Below are 19,227 nucleotides of genomic sequence, written 5' to 3'. Positions count from 1 at the left end.
ACAAAATTGCCATCCGTAATGTTTGCATAGGCTGAGCTGATAAATTCTGACAGATGTTAATGAAATGCTCTCCTGCTGAGGTTTTTCATGAACTTCATTAAATGTGGCAACTTGCTCATTCAGCAAATGTCTGGCGGATTGACCGTTACTCCTTATCTCAAATTCTGGGTAAATGGGTTTTTAGGATGAGGTAAAGAAAGATGAGCCCCTGGGACACTGAGCATGTGTTCCATTCCATACCCTTCCTGCATGTGAAACTGTTTGGTCCTTGGGGAAACCTTATCAAATCTACTTGTGGTTAGCCCAGCCCTTACTGCTGATCCTTGGTACACCAACCTTTCCTCTCACCTCTGAGCTCCCATCCCTTGCAATTATTTATTTTACATTTTAATTTATTTTTCAGAAATAAGAAAATCATTTTTAAAAATTTAGCCGGTTCTCTTATTCTACTCCGCCAGGCTAATCAAGGCATGTGATTAATACTATTATCTTAAAATTGCATCCTGGGCAGTGTTTCACTTAAGTTTAATGAAAAACACTTGGTAGCAATTGAGTGCTGGGGAGGTGTGATTGGTTATTATCCTTGTTTATGAGTTAGCATTAAAGAGTAGCTGATGCTGGAGGCTAAAGGTTTTATTTCTTTTTTGTAACAATGTTCCATCCAGGACTTCCCTGGTGGGTCAGTGGGTAAAGGCTCCATGCTCCCAAGGCAGGGGACACCGGTCTGAGCCCTGGTCAGGGAAGTAAGGTCCCATAGGCTGTATGGTATGGCAAAACAAAACAAAGTTCCATACCTACCGAAACAGAAAGATTGATGAATGTCAGTGGGCATTTAGCAGTAAAAGAAGCCAGGAAGCCAGAGATTGCTACCCATCACTTTTAACAAGTGACTCCACTAATTAATGAAAAATCGTTACTCAGTGCTATTCATTCTGCTTTGCAATTCAAAGAATCCTAAAAATTGGAATTACCACACAGTCCAAACTTACAGGTGGCTTCTAGTATTTAAATGAGATTAAAATAAATAAAAGCTCAAAATATATGTAATTATTCTCATAAAGAGGCTTGCTTCCCTGGTGACTCAGATGGTAAAATATCTGCCTGCAATGGGAGAGACCCAGGGTCGATCCTTTGGTCGATCCCCTTGGGAAGATCCCCTGGAGAAGAGAATGGCTACGCACCCCAGTATCCTTGCCTGGAGAATTCTATGGACAGAGGAGCCTGGTGGGCTACAGTCCATGGAATCGCAAAAAGACACGACTGAATGACTAGTATATATTCTCATAAAGGGGACAACACTTTGTTGCTTTTGGTGATCCTCACAACCCTGTACTACTGTGTTCTAGGTTAAGACTTTTCTTTTGAGAAGTCTTAACATCTGTGTGCTTTCTTTGTAGCTGTGTGTCAGTTAATGGCAAGAGAAATGTAGACAAGTAATTGATTTCTGAGTTACATTTATATTTGATCTTTGCACTTTGTAATTGTGTGACTTCGGGCACATTTCACCTTTGAGAGCCTCAGTCTTCTCACCTGCAAAATGGGGGGAACAACAGATTTGTTGTGATTGTTGTTTTTAATTGTGCAGTAGAGACTATCGGTAAATAAAATTTCCCTGAATGTATCTAAATTTTACATGGTTTATATTCACTTTGTGAACCAAACTCAGCTAACACTTCCTTGTGGGGATGCTATGCATCCGAACATCTTGTATTGAGTAAAGAAATATTTAATTACCTTTTATTTCAGCCACAGCACTCTTTATAAAGATAAAATACCACTGTATTTAGCTTTAATCTATTTAATCTATTTGTTTGTAATCATGCTTCCAAGGGCAATATAATTAGTTGCTTATCTGTTTGGAGGATTACGTATGAGGCTTTAGCGGAGCTAAAAGCTAATTGAGTTTTGTCTTATGACCTATGAGAAAGGCTGTAATTTTAGTGCTTTTAGTGGAGAAGGCAAGAGGGACTGGGCTTTCTGCTAGAGGCATATCTCCCCCTATCCTTCTCATCAGCCACATGTATGATTGTTGTTCTTGCTGGTAACAAAAGTTTTATATTATACAGTCCTGTAAAGTGACTCTTTGCCACCCTATGGACTATAGCTCACCAGGCTTCTCTCTCCATGGGATTTCCCAGGCAAGAATACTGGAGTGGGTTGCCGTTCCCTTTTCCAGGGGATCTTCCTGACCTAGGGATTGAACCTGGCTCTCCTGCATTGCAGGCATATTCTTTACCATCTGAGCCACCAGGGAAGCCCAATACAATCCTATAATCTTAATATTATCCCCTCTTTGAGAGGAATGTATGTTTATAGAGGTTAACAATTTACTTAAGGTAATCCGGCTTATAAAAAAGCCAGGACTTAAACTCAGGTGTTTTGACTCTAAAACATGTTCTGGGAAACCATAAACTCCACATACTGGTCCTGCTTTGGAAAGGTTGACAAATTCTGGTGGCATCTTATTGGGATGGTCTCTGTATTTAACAGTAATCATATTATTATTATTATTATTATATTTAGCACACTCCTCTGTGCCAGGCACTGTCTTGACGGCTTTGTAACCATCCGTCCTATGGGGTAAATGTTATTGCCCCCGTTTTACAGTTGAGAAGACTGAGGCTTGAAGAGGTGAAATAACTTGAAGTGGCAGAGCTGAGACCCCAACCCATCTGATTTCCAAGCTCATGTTCTCATCAGATGTTTCGATGATCTTGGCAAAGGGCCTTCCCCAGTGGTCCAGTGGTTAGGACACTGATTCCATTGCAAGGGGCGTGGGTTTGATCTCTGGTTGGGCGATTAAGATCTCACATGCCGCACAAGTTGTGTGACCAAAATAAGAAGAGAAACAGGATTTTGATGGTTTTCTGTCTGTTCCTGCGGGCGAATTCATTGCAAGGAGCTCCTTTTGTCCTGAACTCTGGGTGTCCCTCTCTCATGATACACCTTTTTTTTTTTTTCTAATTGGAGGATAATTGCTTTAAATGTTACATTGGTTTCTTCGGCACACTCTAATCAGTCGTGATTATTTATATCTCCTCTCCCTCTTGAGTGTCTCTTCTGCTCTCCCCCACCCCGTCCCACCCCTCTATGTCGTCACAGAGCACCAGGCTGGGCTTCCTGTGCTATTCAGCAGCTTCCTGCTAATTATCTATTCTACACACGGCAGTGTAAAAATGTCATTGCTACTGACACCCTCTGTATTGCTGCCTGTCCTGAGTTCCTGAAGGGGTTTTTCATTGCCCCCCAGCATGAGGGTTTGTCTTCCTCGTTTCTTTAAGCCATCGCAACCCCAACTCCTACATTGAGCTTTTGCTTATTCACCAGTTATGACTGAATCCCTTTTCTTTTCTTCCTCTAATAGACTTACATCTAAAAAGGTTGCTCCTCTGCTTCTAAATTCCCACCTGGAAAGAGGGGGGGAGGTGGGTGTAGAGAAGGGGGAGGGCCAAGCATGTCCCCACCCCACACAGACCGGATATGCTGGGAGCTGGTGGGCAATGAATGAACAGAGCCCTGTGCCTGAGGAGGAAGAGGCCTGGGCTCCAGCTCCGCCCTCACCTTTGGGATCCTGAGTCTTGAGTGCTTAGTCATGTCTGACTCTCTTGTAGCCCACCAGGCTCCTCTTATGGGATCTTGAGCAAAGCCCTTTCTCTGCGGCTCTGTTTACCCTTCTCCAAAAAGAGGCGGTTGGGTTAGATGGTCAACATTAATGTTTTTGATTTTATAAGTGGCCAGATATTTGTTACAACAGCGCACCTGGGGCTCAGAGCAGAGATGGACCCATTTTCTTTTTTCGTTTTAAATTTTGCTTGTTTATTTTTGGCTATGCTGGGTCTTCATTGCTTTGAGGGCTTTTTTCTAGTTGCGGCCAGCAGGGGCTACTGTCTAGCTGTGACTGCGAGTTTCGTTTCGTATTGCGGTGGGCTTCTCCTGTTGCGAAGCTCGGGCCGTAGGGCTTGCTCCCAGGCTCCAGCGCACAGGCTCAACAGTTGCGGCACGCTGGCTTAGCTGCTCTTCAGCATGTGGGAACTTCCCTGATAAGGGATCAAACCTGTGTCTCCTGCTTTGGCAAGTAGATTCTTTACCACCAAGCCACCAGGAGAGCCCCTCTCTTCTTTTCTTTTCTTTTTTTTAAAGTTTTTTATTTTATTTTTTAAATTTAATTTTATTTACATTATTTTAAAATATTTTGGCTGCCCCCTGACCAGGGATTGAACCCAGGTCCCAGAAGCAAAGATGCCGAGTTCTGATCACTGGACCACCAGGGAATTCCTAAGAGGCACATTTACTCCCAGTGCTGTCGCAAAGGTGGGACGGTGTCGTCACTCTTGTCTTGGATCTTCCTGATTCTGGCCTGCGGTTCCCTATTAAAAAAATGTGCTTTTTTCCCCCCATTGCTTTTACAGTAAAATCACTTAATGTTCCTTTCAAAAACATTGGAAAATACAGATCAGCAAAAGAACAATGGGTACAGATCAGTGTGCGTGTGTGCTCACTTGTGTCTCTCTGCGACGCCATGGACTGTAGCCCACCAGGCTCCTCTGTCCATGGGATTTTCCAGGCAAGAATGCTGGAGTGGGTTGCTGTTTCCTCCTCCAAGGTTTCTTCCCCACTCAGGAATCAAAGCCCTGTCTCCTGCATCTCCTGAAGCCTAGTACCCTTTTTTCTCTCCCAGTATTTATTTATTTGGCTGCACCAGGTCTTATTTGCAGCATGCAGACTTTTATTTGTGGCATACATTCAGGATCTATTTCCCTGACCAGGGGTTGAACCCAGGCCCCCTGCATTGGGAAGGGGGAGCCTGGAGTCTTAGCTACCAGACCACCAGGGAAGACCAATAATCTTCAAATGTCTTTAACTTTATACCTCAAGCAATCAAACCGTTTTGAGCAAACCTTTCCAATTTATTTGTTACCTACATTATAATACCTACTAAAGTACAAATTAAGAAAGATAAGATAACCACAGAAAAAATTCAATGTGTTTCCCAAAGCCCGCTGGACTGTTGGGCACACACACCCCTTTCGGAGACCACCAGCCTGGACCCATTAATAGAGAGTGACATTGGCCAGGAGCTCTGAGGACAGGCTGCCCGGTCTGTTTCCCAGGCACTCAGCGCTGCGGGCTCTCATCAGGAATCCAGGCACGTTTCTCGGCTGAATGAATGAAAGGATGAATGGGGACTGGGTGGAGGGGTGGAGAGTGAGCTACGGGGAGGCTGGCTCCCAGCCTGGGTGGCTAGGCAGAGCCTGGGTGTGTGCAGGTGATCCGCTGACATTTTCACTGAGACCTAGACTCCTTGGAGGCCGGCTCCACACGTCACTCACCCAGTCAGTCCCATCAGAGCTGGCGATGCTGTGTGTCTGCAACACTGAGACATCATCCAGTATTTGAAAAATCTCAGGATCGTAGAAAATCAACATCGAACGTGATCATAGATCTAGGAAGATGCCCACAAAACCGGCTTGCCCCCCAAATAGGCGTGTCATACATCTCACAGCTAGTTTGTGTTTAGAAGGAAAGTGGCATGTTGGTGACTAGGAGGACCTAAAGGCATTTAAATAGAAGTGTTTAGAACATTGGTTGCCTGATGAGCTCCCAGCCATTCAAGCCGTGAAAGCTGTTGTTACGCCTGTTCTCTAGCCAGATTCTTATCAGGTAGATTTCCTTCGTGGGAGCTGGGGCTTGCGGGGTGTGTGTGGGTCTCACTGAGTATGGATAAAAGTATAGAAAACTCACCCCAGATCTCCCATCCCTACTGTGTGTGTGTGTGTGTATGTGTGTGCACATTAGCATGAAATAGACATATAGATAAGTTTAGCTCACTGTCTGGCATACAGTAGGTTTCAATACATGTCCATTCCTTTGCCCTCTTTTTGTGCCTTTGTTCTGGCGGCCACCTCCCTCTCCAAAACCCTTGGGTCATCGAGATTCTATCTCCTTCCCTGACCGGCTTGAAATCCTGGACTCTCTGAGCAAGCGCTCCTTCCTCCAAATGCCTACAGCGCTTGCTGTCTGGACTACGAAATTTAGGACTTAATTACACCCAGCCGTGCATCCTCCTCGAATTCTTTCACTGTGTGTTGCTCCATCCCCACCCCCTTAGTTTGTAAGCACCCCAGGTTCGTAGAGGGCCGTGCACTGGAGCCAGCCTTGGTCCCCTCTCGGCCACATCCTGAAACAGATTATTTAACCTCTCAGCTTCAGTTACTTCGACTGCGCCATGGAGATAATGACACCATCTCTCATTGCTGTCGCGGAGGATAATGGGTGTGAAAGCGCTAAGATGTAAATCGTTGTGTGAATGTAAAGGCTGTTATTATCACCTCTGTTGGATCGACCCCTGCTTGGTGGAGTATAATAAATACCTGATTGATTTAATATAGAATAGCTTCGTGACAGCTCCTGTCTTGGGCTCCAGAAACACCGCTTTGCGCCTGATCCTGCAATTACTCCCTTTGTTGATAATGCTAAATCTGCATCCTCTAAATCCCCTGTACCCTCAGCCTTTAGCTGATAAAGCCAGGGAGAATGGAACTGCGCCCAAGGACCCTGCTGCTGCACCAGAGCGCCCTCAACAGGCAGCACATGGAACCGCGGAAGCTGTTCCTTCTACCAAGGTGATGGTTGGGGAGACAGTCTTTCCAGGGACCCTCCCCGGCAGCAGACTCAGCTAGTCCAAAGGAACGCGAATGCTTTTTGTGAAAGGTATTGCAGCATCATCAGTGGAAGGGTGCAGACCTTTTTCCCTGCCACACTTTATAATTGAGAAAGAGGAGCGTGCCTGCAGCAGCCACCCACAGGCAGGCAGAGAGCAGCAATTTCCTTCGGAGGTTTTGAGAAGAAGCCAGGCAGTCACCCGTCTGCCCGCCCGCCACCACCCCCGCCGCCCCCACCCCCCGCCCCCCGCGCGCCTCAAACCCTCTATGTTGAAAACTCCGGTTTCGGCTTGCTGGCAAATGCCATGCAAAGCTCATCTTTTGTTAGTCTGCCGAACAATGTTATTGGTTATAATTGGGGCAATTATGGGCTGCTCGAGGAAGCGAAACACAGATGTTGAAACCCAGGATCAGGGTATTCAAGTCCAAAGCTGCTTGCTTTAAATAGTCCGTTTCCCGAATCATCCTGACTTACTTGAAATTCCCCCAGAACTTGGCCATGTTCAGAATGAGATGCGGGAGGATAAAGATGGGTAGCGGTGGGAGGGGAAAGCCAGACCCGCAGGGAGAGAGACGCACAAAGAGAGAGAGAGAGGAAAAGGAGGCTGAGCGAGAGCCAGAGTTTGGATGACTTCTGAACGTCATTTTCGCAGGACCCCAGCAGAAACCTTTAGGTGGCAGAGATGGGTAGGAGGAAGAAAGATGCAAAAAAGAGAACAGACCTCCGAAAGAATGAGGGTCTGGAGACCAAGGTCAACCCTGCGAAAATACACGGCGGAATTCACACACAGCGACCGCGATCGGCTGGGTACCGGTCAAGCCCAGGGCAGGCTCCGACTCTTCTCCACATCACCACTAGCCATTTGTATTCGGTGCCGAGGGGAGCAGGGTTCCCTCGGGATGAAAAAGCCAAATCGCAATCGAGTTCAGTGATATGTTGAAAAGCAGCCTGCACCCACTATGAAAGGAAGTCAGTCACAGAGAGAAACCCCTCCTAAAGTGTGCCTGGAGGGGAAGGTCGGGGGTGGGGGACGCTTCCGGACGGTTGCCTTGCAAGGCAAGCCCCCACTCCACCCCCCCAGTGCCTGCCGCTCCCCCAGCCTCACTTCTACAACCACCTCTTCGCCGCAGACAGCAGTGACAAAGTAGGGACCACACCTGGGGAATGGAAACTTTTCCTCCTTTCCAAGTTCAGCTCTTCTGCATCTCTCTCCAGAATAAAAGCCTTAGCCCTCCCCTCCACCGCTACCCCCCCACCCCCATGAGAGCACGGAAAAGATGAATGAATAATCTAAAGGGAGGCCAGCAGCATCTACACTGGACAAAGGAGAGGGGCTGGGGAGACAGCCTTGCCGCCCTCCCGCCACTTCCCCAGGCTCCCAGCAGCGTGTCTTGGGGCGGAGGGCTTCGCGCGCAGTCGCCTACCTGCGAGCTGTCAGTAACCGGGCTCCTCCGGGTGTGAGGCTCCGCCGTGTCAGCCACACCGGCATATATATCCTCCCCCCACACGCACAGCCCTCCCCTTCCCTGCCCACCTCGATGACACATACACACGGCTGACCCCCTTAATCAGGCGAGCAGCAGAACCTACAGCCCTTCCTGGCTGTTCCCCGCCCGCCTTGGCTCTGTGCTCAGACCTGTGACATCTCAGGCGCCCCATCAGGCCACCCCCCAACTGCTTTACCTGGACGCTGCTCAGCCAGGATCCCACAGCTGCCTCTGCTCTGCTTCCAGAGGCGCTGGGAGGACTGACGGGGAGCTCTGGCAAGTCAGGAAGGGAAAGAAAAAAAAAAAAAAGCCTCCTGGTGACAGTGACGAGGCAGACCCCAGTCCTGGAGTCTCCTTGAGCAACCTTTTCTCCTGAGAATGAAGAAGCGGGAGTGGGCAGAAGCGGGGGGAGCTCCCACTGGCAAAGACAAGCCCAGAGCTGAGTTCAGATGAGTCCCCTCCAGCTATCCCTGCCCGCAGGCAGCCACAACTAGGCCGCTGGAGGGAATGGCCACCCCTGCTATGGGGCGGCCCGGGTGAATCCCAGGTGCTCACAGCGGAAGGTGTTGAGACATAAGACTCAGCGCTTCATGCCTGAGATTCTGATTAGAGCGAGCTCTCTCTGTGAACCTCAGGTCTCCTCCTATGAAGGGGGAAAGTCAAATACCTCCCAGGATGGCAGTGTGGGTAGAAAAATGAGATTCTGTTTGTATTCGGAATCTACGACACCTTTAATGAATGCACACTCTTCATCTCTTCCCATGGAATCAGACCAACTGAATCTGAAACTCCCTCTGCCAACAGCTTACTGTCACAACAGAGTGCTTTTAAACCTGCTGCTACACTTAAGGGTGTCGCCATCCAAGCACCTGACCTGCAGCATGCAGCGTCTTTCCCTTCTCTGTGTGAAAAGAGCTCATGGTCAGCTCATGAGGGCTCCTCCGGCAAGAAGGAGGCCATGGTGTAATTCATCTGCTGCCAGGAAAGAAGGACAGCGGAGCCTGGTCTGCTGTAGTCCGTGGGGTTGCAAAGAATTGGACACGAGTTACAGATGGAATGACAACAGCAGTCTCGGCAGGGAATGTTTCAATTCTGCACGCCCTTGTGCCTCCCTCCTTTCCCAGCTGCAGGTGAATCACACCAGGACTTCCTCCTTGGCTGTCCCAAGAAGATCCACAAATATTCCAGAATCCCAGGGTTCGAGCCTAGTGCTGCAAGGATCTTCAGCACTCTCTCATGTCTCGAGTCTGGGTCTTGCACCAACCTGAGACTGGATGCAGAAGCATTACAGAAAGCATGTGCTCTGACTCCTAATGGGTACAGGGTTTCTTCTGAGGGCGATGGAACGGTTCTGGAATTAGATAGGGCTGATGCTGCACGACATAGTGAATATGCTAAAACCTCCGCTCAATTCTGTCCCTTAAAACAGTGAACTTTATGCTATGCGAATCATATTTCAATTTTTTGAAAAAACAGCAAGTAAGAGAACAAGCAAGCAACATCTGCTCCAGGTTACGAGCAACAAGTTCTAAGAATAAAGCATCCATTCATCTGTGTAGAGAGGCCCAGGAGACTGGCATACGCACAGTTTTCCGCCTAGGTTTCTATTGCCCAAATCTTACACTTCGTTACGATAGGGCAAAGCCACCACTGTGAGCTCTGAGAAATCAGCATGGCATGTGATCAGGTTTGCATCCTGATGTATGTTGGGGACTGGAGCTTGATTTCACACACGCTGTGGCAGATGTTGCTGGTGGCCTACCCAGTACCCATTTCCCTGTTCTTCCTTACTACACAGTACCCCTGGTTTTTTTTATTCTAGGTGGCAAAGCGCTCAACTAAAAGCCTAGCTTTCCCAGCCTTCCTTGTGGCCAAGGGTAGCCAATGAGAATCAATCTGCCAGTCATTGGGTGGAGCTTCCAGGGAAAACTCTTTTAAGGGGAAAACTTCAACTAGAAGAGGCCTCTTCTCTACCCTACTGCCTGCCTTCCTGGAAACAAATGTGATGAGTGGAGCTTCAGCAGCTATCTTGGATCATGAGATGGCTTTGAGGAGGAAAGCCATGAACTAAAGATGATGGAGCATCAAAACAGAAGGATTCTGGGTCCTGGATGACTCTGAGCTGCCATACCCATCCTGGATTTCCAATTTCTAACTTTTTTCTAAGAGAAAAAATCTCAGATGTTTATTTCAAATGTGAGGCTTCGGTTTGCTCTTTGCTCCTAACAAGCCACACCAAAGTCAGAGAATTCGTTAAACAACAAACCACTTATTTGGTTCTTGATCCTGCAGATTGGTTACTTAGGCTGGGAGGGGCAGGGCAGCCTTGGTCTCAGGCGCCCTATGACTCTGCAGTTGGTTATAGATGGGCTGGTTGTTGGCTGGGGGCACCTTGGTTCTCTCCCAAGTGTCTTATCCTTCCTGTGTCTCTCTCATCCCCTGAGCAGCCTGGTCTGGCATGGTCTGGGGTGCAAGTTCAAGTAAGTATGTCCCAGCCAGGCAAGCACCAAGCAGAAGCATGTAGAATTCCTGGGGGTTACCTAAGCCTGGTGCTGGCCCTCCGCTTGCTCTGACTGCATTTATTGGCTGTGTGTGTGCTCAGTCACATCTAACTCTTTGTGACCCCATGGACAGTAGCCCACCAGGCTCTTCTGTCCATGGACTTTTGCAGAATACTAGAGCGGGTTGCCATCTCTTCCTGCAGAGGATCTTTCCGACTCAGGGGTTGAACACGCATCTCTTTTGTCTCCTGCATTAGCAGATGGATTCTTTACTGCTGGGCCACCTGGGACTGTCATAAGGCCAGTCCAGAGCCAGGTTGGGTGGAGACCCCCAAGGTCAGAGGACAAAGACGTGGCTATACAGAGGCTGTTCACTGGAACCATTGCTAACTTTAACCACCACGTTTTGTTTCAGTCACTTTCTTGGGTTTTCTGTTACCTGAAGTCAAAAAACACCTTCCATGGTCTTCTTACTTTTGAGCATCTTCCTATTCGCTGGGTGTTGGGTGGCCAAACAATCTTCTTCCCTTGAAGTGGAGAGAAAGAAAAAGCAAGAGTGAAAAGTCATTTAACGTCTCTGCATTTTTCTTTGTTTCTTTACCAAATAGAAGAATTTGAACTGAATGAGCTGGAAGTTCCCGTTGGGTTGAATGAAGCTGCATTTTGTGGGGGGCCGTTTCCTGTACCACCTGGAGAGAAGGGCAGAAATGAGCCCAGAGGAATTTATGGTCACAGTTGTGTCTGTGTATGTGGGGGGAGTGTGGGAGTGTGTGTGTGTATGAACCTTGCCTCTGGGAAGAGCAGGAGCCAAGTAGCAGGGATACAAACTTTGTGGGTGCAACTTGGGTGCTCAGGGTCACTTACAGGTTTTCTCCTCTGCACTTGGTGGATGAATTATGGCACCCTGAGGCCCACGGGCTTCCCTTGGAGGTGGGACTAGGTCTTGGAGCATCAACCTGCCCTCTGCTCTTCTGAATGACAACACCCACTTACTCAAATCATTGGAGCAGAAAAGTCATCTCTGTCCATACCAGCTCCCCATCCTCTTGCAATCAAGAGGCCCAAGCCAGGTGGCTACAAGCTTTAGAGCCATTCAGTTTTTTTTTTTTTTTTAATTTCATTTTGGAGTATATGCTCAGTTGCTTCAGTTGTGTTCAACTCTTCATGACCCCATGGACTGTAGCCCAGCAGGCTCCTCCGTCTATAGGAATTTTTTTTCCAGGCAAGAATACTGCAATCGGTTGCCAGTTCCTCCTCCAGGGGATCTTCCTGCCCCGGGGATTGAACCCTACTCTCCCGCATTGGCGGGTGGATCTTTTACTCCAGCACCCCCTGCAAAGCCCATATTGGAGTACAGTTGATTAAGAATGTTGTGTTAGTTTCTGATGTACAGCAGTGATTCACGTATGCTGCTGCTGCTAAGTCGCTTCAATCGTGTCTTACTCTGTGCGACCCCATAGACGGCAGCCCACCAGGCTCCTCTCTCCATGGAATTCTCCAGGCAAGAACACTGAAGTAGGTTGCCATTTCCTTCTCCATACATCTACATGTATCTATACTTTTTTTCTTTTTGATTGTTGTGTATGGTTTATTAAGTTGTGCATTAGTACAGACACTGGGGCTTGCCCATGGTGCTCTTAATGTACAAGGCCCTGACGTTCTGCCAGTTTTTCTTGAGCAATGACACCAGGCCGTCGACCGCTAAGTGGGTGTTGTACACAAGCTCATCATCTGTCATCTTCACGTGGCCAACAGCCACTGCCAGACACAGCACCTTCTTCATCTGGAACTTGATCGTGGACTTCATCAGCTTTGGCCACCATGTTCTCATTGTGGGTCAGCAAGGAAGGGAACTTGCCAGCCTTGTTCAGGCCTGGGCACAGGATTCGTGGGATCTGCTTGATCAGAGACTCTGAAGCCAAAAAGGCATCATGTTTCTTGGCCAGCTTCTTGACCAGTTTCTTATTCTTGTTGAGTTTCTTCAGCGCCTCAGTTTCCATGTGGGGGATATTCACAGCCTTGGCCTCAACACGATGCTGCTGGTCCCCCAAGACACACATGGAGAACTTGGGGCGGGGAGTGGACTTAAGCCTGACGGTGCCTGGGAAGCGTTTGTCCTTCTGAGGGTCATAGTTCTTCAGGCTGGTCTGAAGCTCCACCGTCTCCAAAAACTTCCGGCACTTGCGCTGGTTCCCATGCAGGACTTCCCGCACCGCCTCGTAGAGGGTGTCGGGGGAGACTTTGCTGCTCATGGTTCCCCACGTCGCAATAACTGGAAAAGAGCTCTATTCTTCATTCAGTTCTAACAGATAAGCCTGGAGGCAGATTTAGAAGCTCTTAAAACAATCACTGGCAAATCTCAGTCGAGGGAGCTGCAGGAGGAGGCAGGCAGGCAGGACTGGGCTCCCACCATGAACTCCTCGACCTTCCACCCACCCAGGACTTGTCTCTCTCAAAGGAAAGAGCCTCTCATCGCCAGGGATTTGGCTGCTGGGAATTTAGTGATTAATTACGGCACCTACCGCCAATTGGTCTCCTTAGTAACCACACTAGCAGGGTCCCAGACGGAGAAGCTGTTTCCTATTTTCAAAGAGGGCAAACCCTCTCCTCACTGTCAAATACCTTCAATCAAAACACAAATGGATTTGAAAATCAAGAGACTCTCCTGTCTCTCTCCAGCCTCTTTTCTCCAGCAGTGGGATTTGATGGTTTTGCAGGGAAAGCTGAGTGATAGTGATTGTTTTAAATGAAGAGTTAGGGGACTTCCCTGGTGGTTCAGTGACTATGGTGCTATGCTTCCAATGCAGGGGAGCCCGGGTTCGATCCTTGGTTGGGGAGCTAGATCCCACGTGCCATAAAGAAGATCAGAGATCCTACAACTAAGACCTGGCACAATCAAATAAATTAAAAAAAAAATAAATGAAGAGTCAGGCAAATCCAGTTTCAAGGCAAAATAGCCCATTGTTGTGGTCTTACAATCCAGAGCATCCAGCCAAGTGCTGGGACTGGGAAGCCCAAGGGGTGAGCTCAGGTGTCCCGCCCTCGAGAAGCTAGCCTGGGGCACAGGACACACACTGGTGGCTTAGAAATGAGAGAATGAGGGAGTACATACCCTGGTGCCAACTGCAGATCTGCCGGAAGCGAGAGAGCTGTTTGGGTGAGAAGGGAGAGATGGGATATATTTTCTTACTTTTTGAACAAAATGTTAAGATACTGAAGGTCAGTGGCAGGTTCTGAGTGGGTAGGAAGGGGCATCCGGGCTTCATTCTGGGCAGCGTCGGGATTATGGGATATACAGGTCAGCTTGAGCGGCTGGCCGAACAACAGACGTTCGTTTTCTCCCTGTTCCGGAGGCTGGCTGGGCTTTAGAGGATCCTCCAGAGGCCTCTCTCCTTCTGTCTTCTCCTCCCTGTATCTTCACGTGGTCTGGTCTCTCTGTGTTCTGTATCTTCATCCCTTACAAGGACACCCGTCATACGGGATCGGGGCCCACCCTGATCGTTCTATTTAACCTTAGTCACCTCCCGTAGACTCCATCTTCAAACAGTCACATTCCGAGGTCCTGCGGATGAGCACTTCAACAGACAAATTTGGTGTGTGGGGGAGGGCATGTGTATTAATAACAGGGGGAAGTGATACTGTGCCCATCAGATAAGGGGGATGAAACCCCAGAAAGGGAACTGAAGGTCACTGGGCCACTGGGTGACTGCTGTGCACAGTGGGTTCCATCCTCCCCCGGGGTTACCCAGGCCCTGGCTGTCCTGCTTTGCTGTATCTTGGTGGGCCTGGTACCTGCCCAGTTCTCAGGGCCATGTCTTAAGAGTCCCATCCCCATGAGGAGGTGTATCCTGGAACTTGGAACCGTAAGGCTTGGCATTCTCAGGAGGAAGAAGGCCTCCAGGCACTTCACAGTCTCCAGATTGCCCGCCCTGAGTTTGTAGGATGGTAGGTTAGCATATGAATACCGGGGGCTGGGGGTGGGGGGCTCTCATATGCTTATGTTCCATCACTTTCTATAAATAAATGCTACAGAACCCCTCTGGAGCTGCCTCTCAGACTCAGTCGCATCCAACTCTGCAACCCCATGGACTGTAGCCCGTCAGGCTCCTCTGTGGGATTTCCCAGGCAAGAGTGCTGGAGTGGGTTGCCATTTCCTTCTCCAGGTCCGGAGCTGGTCCCTCTGTTAAATTCAGCATAAGTTATTTATTAATGCATAATAAAGATGGCTTTATTATAGTTTATATAATGTATTATTTGTTATAATAATAAATAATAAGATGGCTGCGCTGCATTTTGTTGCGGGCATGTGAACTCTTAGTTGTGACATGCGGGATCTAATTTCCCAGCCAGGGTTTGAACCCCGGCCCCCTGCTTTGAGAGTTCAGAGTCTCAGCTGCTAGACTACCAAGAAAGTCCCAACTTAGGCACAGGGTGTGAAGATAAGCTCATTGCCTTTACTCCCTGGGGGAGGCCCTTAGGTCTCAGCCCGCTTGCCACATTTTCATTGCCTTCAGGAATCCTCACTCGCTCACCTCGATACCCACAGGGATGCTGTCCTATCCACTCTGACGCATCCCGCCCACACTACCAGAGTCACAACCTCATCATCCCAGCTGCTCAGCTTATAACCTGAGTGTTTCCCTCCTCTCTCCCCATCCTCTGCATTCGGACAGTTATCAAGTGCCATCATTTCACCTTTATTGCCATTTGTCAGAGCTCCCAGCACCCCCACCCCTTCAATCTATCCTGTACACAGCCCCTTGCCCAATATTTTAAATTAATTTCAAAAATTAATTTCTTTAATTGAAGTGCAGTTGATTTACAATGTTGTGTTAATTTCTGCTGTAGAGCAACATGATTCAGTTATACACATATATACATACACATTCTTTTTTTAAACATTCTTTTCCATTATGATTTACCACAGGATACCAAATATAGTTCCCTGGGCTATACACTAGGACCTTGTCTGTTATCCATTCTACATATAAAAGTTGACCTCTGTTCACCTCCACCCCGTACTCCATCCCTCCCCGAGCCCCCTCCTCCTTGGCAACCACCAGTCTGTTTTTTACGTCCATGATTCTGGTTCTGTGCCCAACGTTCCATTTACTTTTATACGGTAGGTCCTAAGTTATCCATTTAAAATGACTAAGGGTGTTACTTAGTGTGTACATGTCCATCCCAAACTCCCTAATTATCCCTTTACCCTGCCCTACCCCCTACCCTGGTGTGCCCAATAATGCCATTTTCATTTTGCTTCATTAGCTTACTCCAAAATCCTTTACATCCAAAATTTAAAGGCAGTGGATAATAACAGTTTGAAGCAGTGAGCGAACTGCAAGGCCCATTCAATTTGAACTCCAAAGATTGGAGTTTGAGTCCCAGCTTTGCCCCTACCCTGCCATGTGACTCTGGCTAAATCTCTCCTGCTTCCAGGACCTTGTCCACTTATTCTTTAAAATGGGTCTAGTAATACCTAACATGGTATAACATTTATTCAGTCAATATAATGGAAGGGGCTTTGAAAATGCTAAGGTATCACAAAAATACTTGTTGTTTTAGTCGTGCCCAACTCTTTTGGGACCTCATGGACTGTAGCCCACCAGGCTCGTGTCTCCATGGGATTTCCCAGGCAAGAGTACTGGAGTGGGTTGTCAAGACCTTCTGCAGGGCATCTTCCTGGCCCTGGGATCAAACCTGTGTCTCCTACATCGTCAGGCAGATTCTTAACCACTGAGCCACCAGGGAAAGTGAAAATGAAAGAGGCTCAGTCGTGTCTGACTCTTTGCGACCCCATGAACTATAACCTGCTAGGCTGTTCTGTCCATGGAATCCTCCAGACCAGCAAACTGGTGTGGGTAACCTTTCCCTTCTCCAGGGGATCTTCCTGACGGAGGGATCGAACCCAGGTCTCCCACATTACAGGCAGGTTCTTTACTGTCTGAGCTACCTGGGGAGCCACCACATAAATACTATGACATATAATTGCCTCTCAAGCTCATCTCAAGTACAGCCACATCTTACAACTAATTAAAGTGTTAGTCACTCAGTCGTGTCCGACTCTTTGCAACCCCATTGACGATAGCCTGCAAGGCTCCTCCATCCATGGGATTTTCCAGGCAGGAATACTGGAGTGGGTTGCCAGTTCCTTCTCCAGGGGATCTTCCAGACCCAGGGATCGAACCCAGATCTCCTGCATTGCAGGCAGATGCTTTACCATTTGAGCTACCAGGGAAACCTTACAACCAATTAAAAGTTGCCCTTTTCCTCTCCTGAGCTTCTAGAACCTTTTCCAGGACAATTGCTTGTATTCAGATTTGCAGTTTGCGTTGCCTGGTGCGCCCCCTGCTGTTCCCTGCCAGTTTCACATCTTGCCTGTCTTAGGAGGATTGCAAACCACTTGCGTGCTCAGCTGCTGAATCATGTCAGACTCTCTGGCACCATAGACTGTAGCCTGCCAGGTTCCTCTGTCCATGGGATTTTCTAGACAAAAGTATTGGCTCAGGTTGTGATTTCCTGTTCCAGGGGATCTTCCCCTGGCCCAGAGATTGAACCGGAGTCTCTTGCATCTCTTGCACCGGCAGGCATTCTTTGCCTCTAGCACCACCTGGGAGGGCTTCCCACATAGCTCAGTTGGTAAATAACGTGCCTGCAATACAGAATACCCTGATTTGATTCCTGGGTCAAGAAGATCAGCTGGAGAAGGGGAAAGCCACCCACTCCAGTATTCTGGCCTGGAGAATTCCACGGACTGTATAGTCCATGGGGTTGCAAAGAGTCGGACACGACTGAGCGACTTTCACTTCACTTCACTTCACCACCTGGGAAGCGCATAAACCACCTGAGGGATGCATATATATTCTCTCCTGTTCCTCTTCAACTGAGCACAGTGCCAAGCATCCTGAAGTCAACAAATCTCACGTATATTGATTGAACATCAGCTATTTCATCACACAAGGCACATATTAATAGGCAAGAAATTCAGTGAGCTATAATAAAAATCCTTGCACCCAAAGAGCTCACAGTCTGGCTTGGAAGACGAGTTGTAAGAGTGGAAAAGGGTGTGTAAAACTGTTCCAAAAGATACATTGGTGTGTGAGGGTGATGAGTCTCCTCCTGCCTGGGTGGTGGGAAAGGCTTGGCTGAAAGGCAAGCTTTTGATCTGAGTCCTGGAGGATGGGTGAGATCCGGATAGATGTATAGGCCAGAAGGTGGATTACAGTGCACAGGCCAGGTGACCTGGAATGGAGAAGGCTTGGCAGAAGAGGGTGATCGGACAGAAAGCTGGACCAGCCAGCTGGGTGAGACAGTGGAAGGCCTGGAATGGTAGCCTCAGTGATTTGTGCTCTGTCTTGGCAATTGGAAGACTTGGGGACTTTTTGCTCAGGGGGTGATAGACTCAGGGCAGTCTTTGGAGTGTTAAGGGAGGGTTAACACTGATTCCTTACTTTTTAAATAATTTTATTTCCTTATGATTGGCTGTGCTGGGTCTTCATCACTGCTCGGGATTTTCTCTAGATTCCGAGTGGGGGCTACTCTAGTTGTGGTGCGTGGGCGTCTCACTGCGGTGGCTTCCCTTGTTGGGGAGTCTGGGTGGTAGGGTGCACAGGCTTAGTGGCCCTGGGGCATGTCGGATCTTCCTGGATCCAGGATTGAATCTCTGTCTCCTGCATTGGCGGGTGGATTCTTTACCACTGAGCCACCTAAATACTTACTGATCAGAGAGAGCAGGAGAGTGTATGGATTCTCCTCTTGAGGCTGTTCCCCCAAGGATGACTCCAACCTCAAAATCCTGTCAGAAATAGACATACAAGCAATCAAGCAACTGCATGGAAAGTTTTGTTTTTTCAGCAAATCGTGTCGTGTGAAAATCTCCTAATCTCATGACACCTCCTGTTTCTAGACTAACTCACATCTCTCCTTCGCCAGTGCAGTCAGGGGCCTGAAACAGCTATAGCCAGTCTGAGCCTACCCCTCCTCACGGGAGGAGGGCCCATTCATCCTCCCTCTCCCCAAACAAAGTTCACAGAATGCCATTTCACGAAATGATGCTGTTTGTCACACAAGATGACTATCTTCCCAAAGCTATTTCATGGTTTTGGGAGAGGAGAATACAAAACAGATTTTATACATACATACATATATATATATGGCTTCCCAGGTGGAGTGATGGTAAAGGATAGAAAATATTTTTCTATAATGAATCAAAACAATTTTCTTTCTAAAAAAAATATTCATTTGTATATGTGCATGGTGCATGCTCAGTTGCTCAGTTATGTCTGACTTTTTTGTGATCCCATAGACAGAAGAGTCTGGTGGACTACAGTCCAGTGGGGGTCACAAAAAAAGTCAGACGTGAGTGAGCGAAAGAGCTCTCACCATGCACATACATAAGGACATATATATATATATTTTTTTGAAAGAGAAACTCATTTTCATTCTTTGCAAAAATGAAATAATGGATCTCTGAGTCCATGTTTTCACCATCAATTAAAAGACATTACCTAAGAACTTCGTCCTGCTGGTCTCCCTCCCTCCCATGGATCTCCCCACCCTGGGCCTCTGTGGACCAC

General features: G+C 48.0%; 1 protein-coding gene and 1 pseudogene across 2 annotated transcripts in view; both read right to left on the bottom strand.

Moving 5' to 3' along the window:
* PNOC (prepronociceptin) overlaps window positions 1-8,415 on the bottom strand; it is a 34,364-nt gene extending 25,949 nt beyond the window's left edge. The window contains exon 1 of one of the 2 annotated variants that reach the window (XM_012128504.5): window positions 8,347-8,415. The gene's annotated coding sequence lies outside the window, so the exon portion shown is untranslated. Of the gene's footprint in view, window positions 1-8,087; window positions 8,131-8,346 lie in introns of those variants that run through there. The other variant, XM_012128493.5, reaches the window with a different exon arrangement.
* Window positions 8,416-12,240: 3,825 nt separating this feature from the next.
* LOC101115431 (large ribosomal subunit protein uL1-like) lies at window positions 12,241-12,903 on the bottom strand (annotated as a pseudogene).
* Between the last annotated feature and the right edge of the window lie 6,324 nt (window positions 12,904-19,227).

The sequence above is a fragment of the Ovis aries genome, chromosome 2 (genome assembly GCF_016772045.2).
Source record: "Ovis aries strain OAR_USU_Benz2616 breed Rambouillet chromosome 2, ARS-UI_Ramb_v3.0, whole genome shotgun sequence".
Lineage (NCBI taxonomy): Eukaryota > Metazoa > Chordata > Mammalia > Artiodactyla > Bovidae > Ovis > Ovis aries.
The sequence above is the reverse complement of the archived record's forward strand: the minus strand, read 5'-3'. Positions and strand labels throughout refer to the sequence as shown.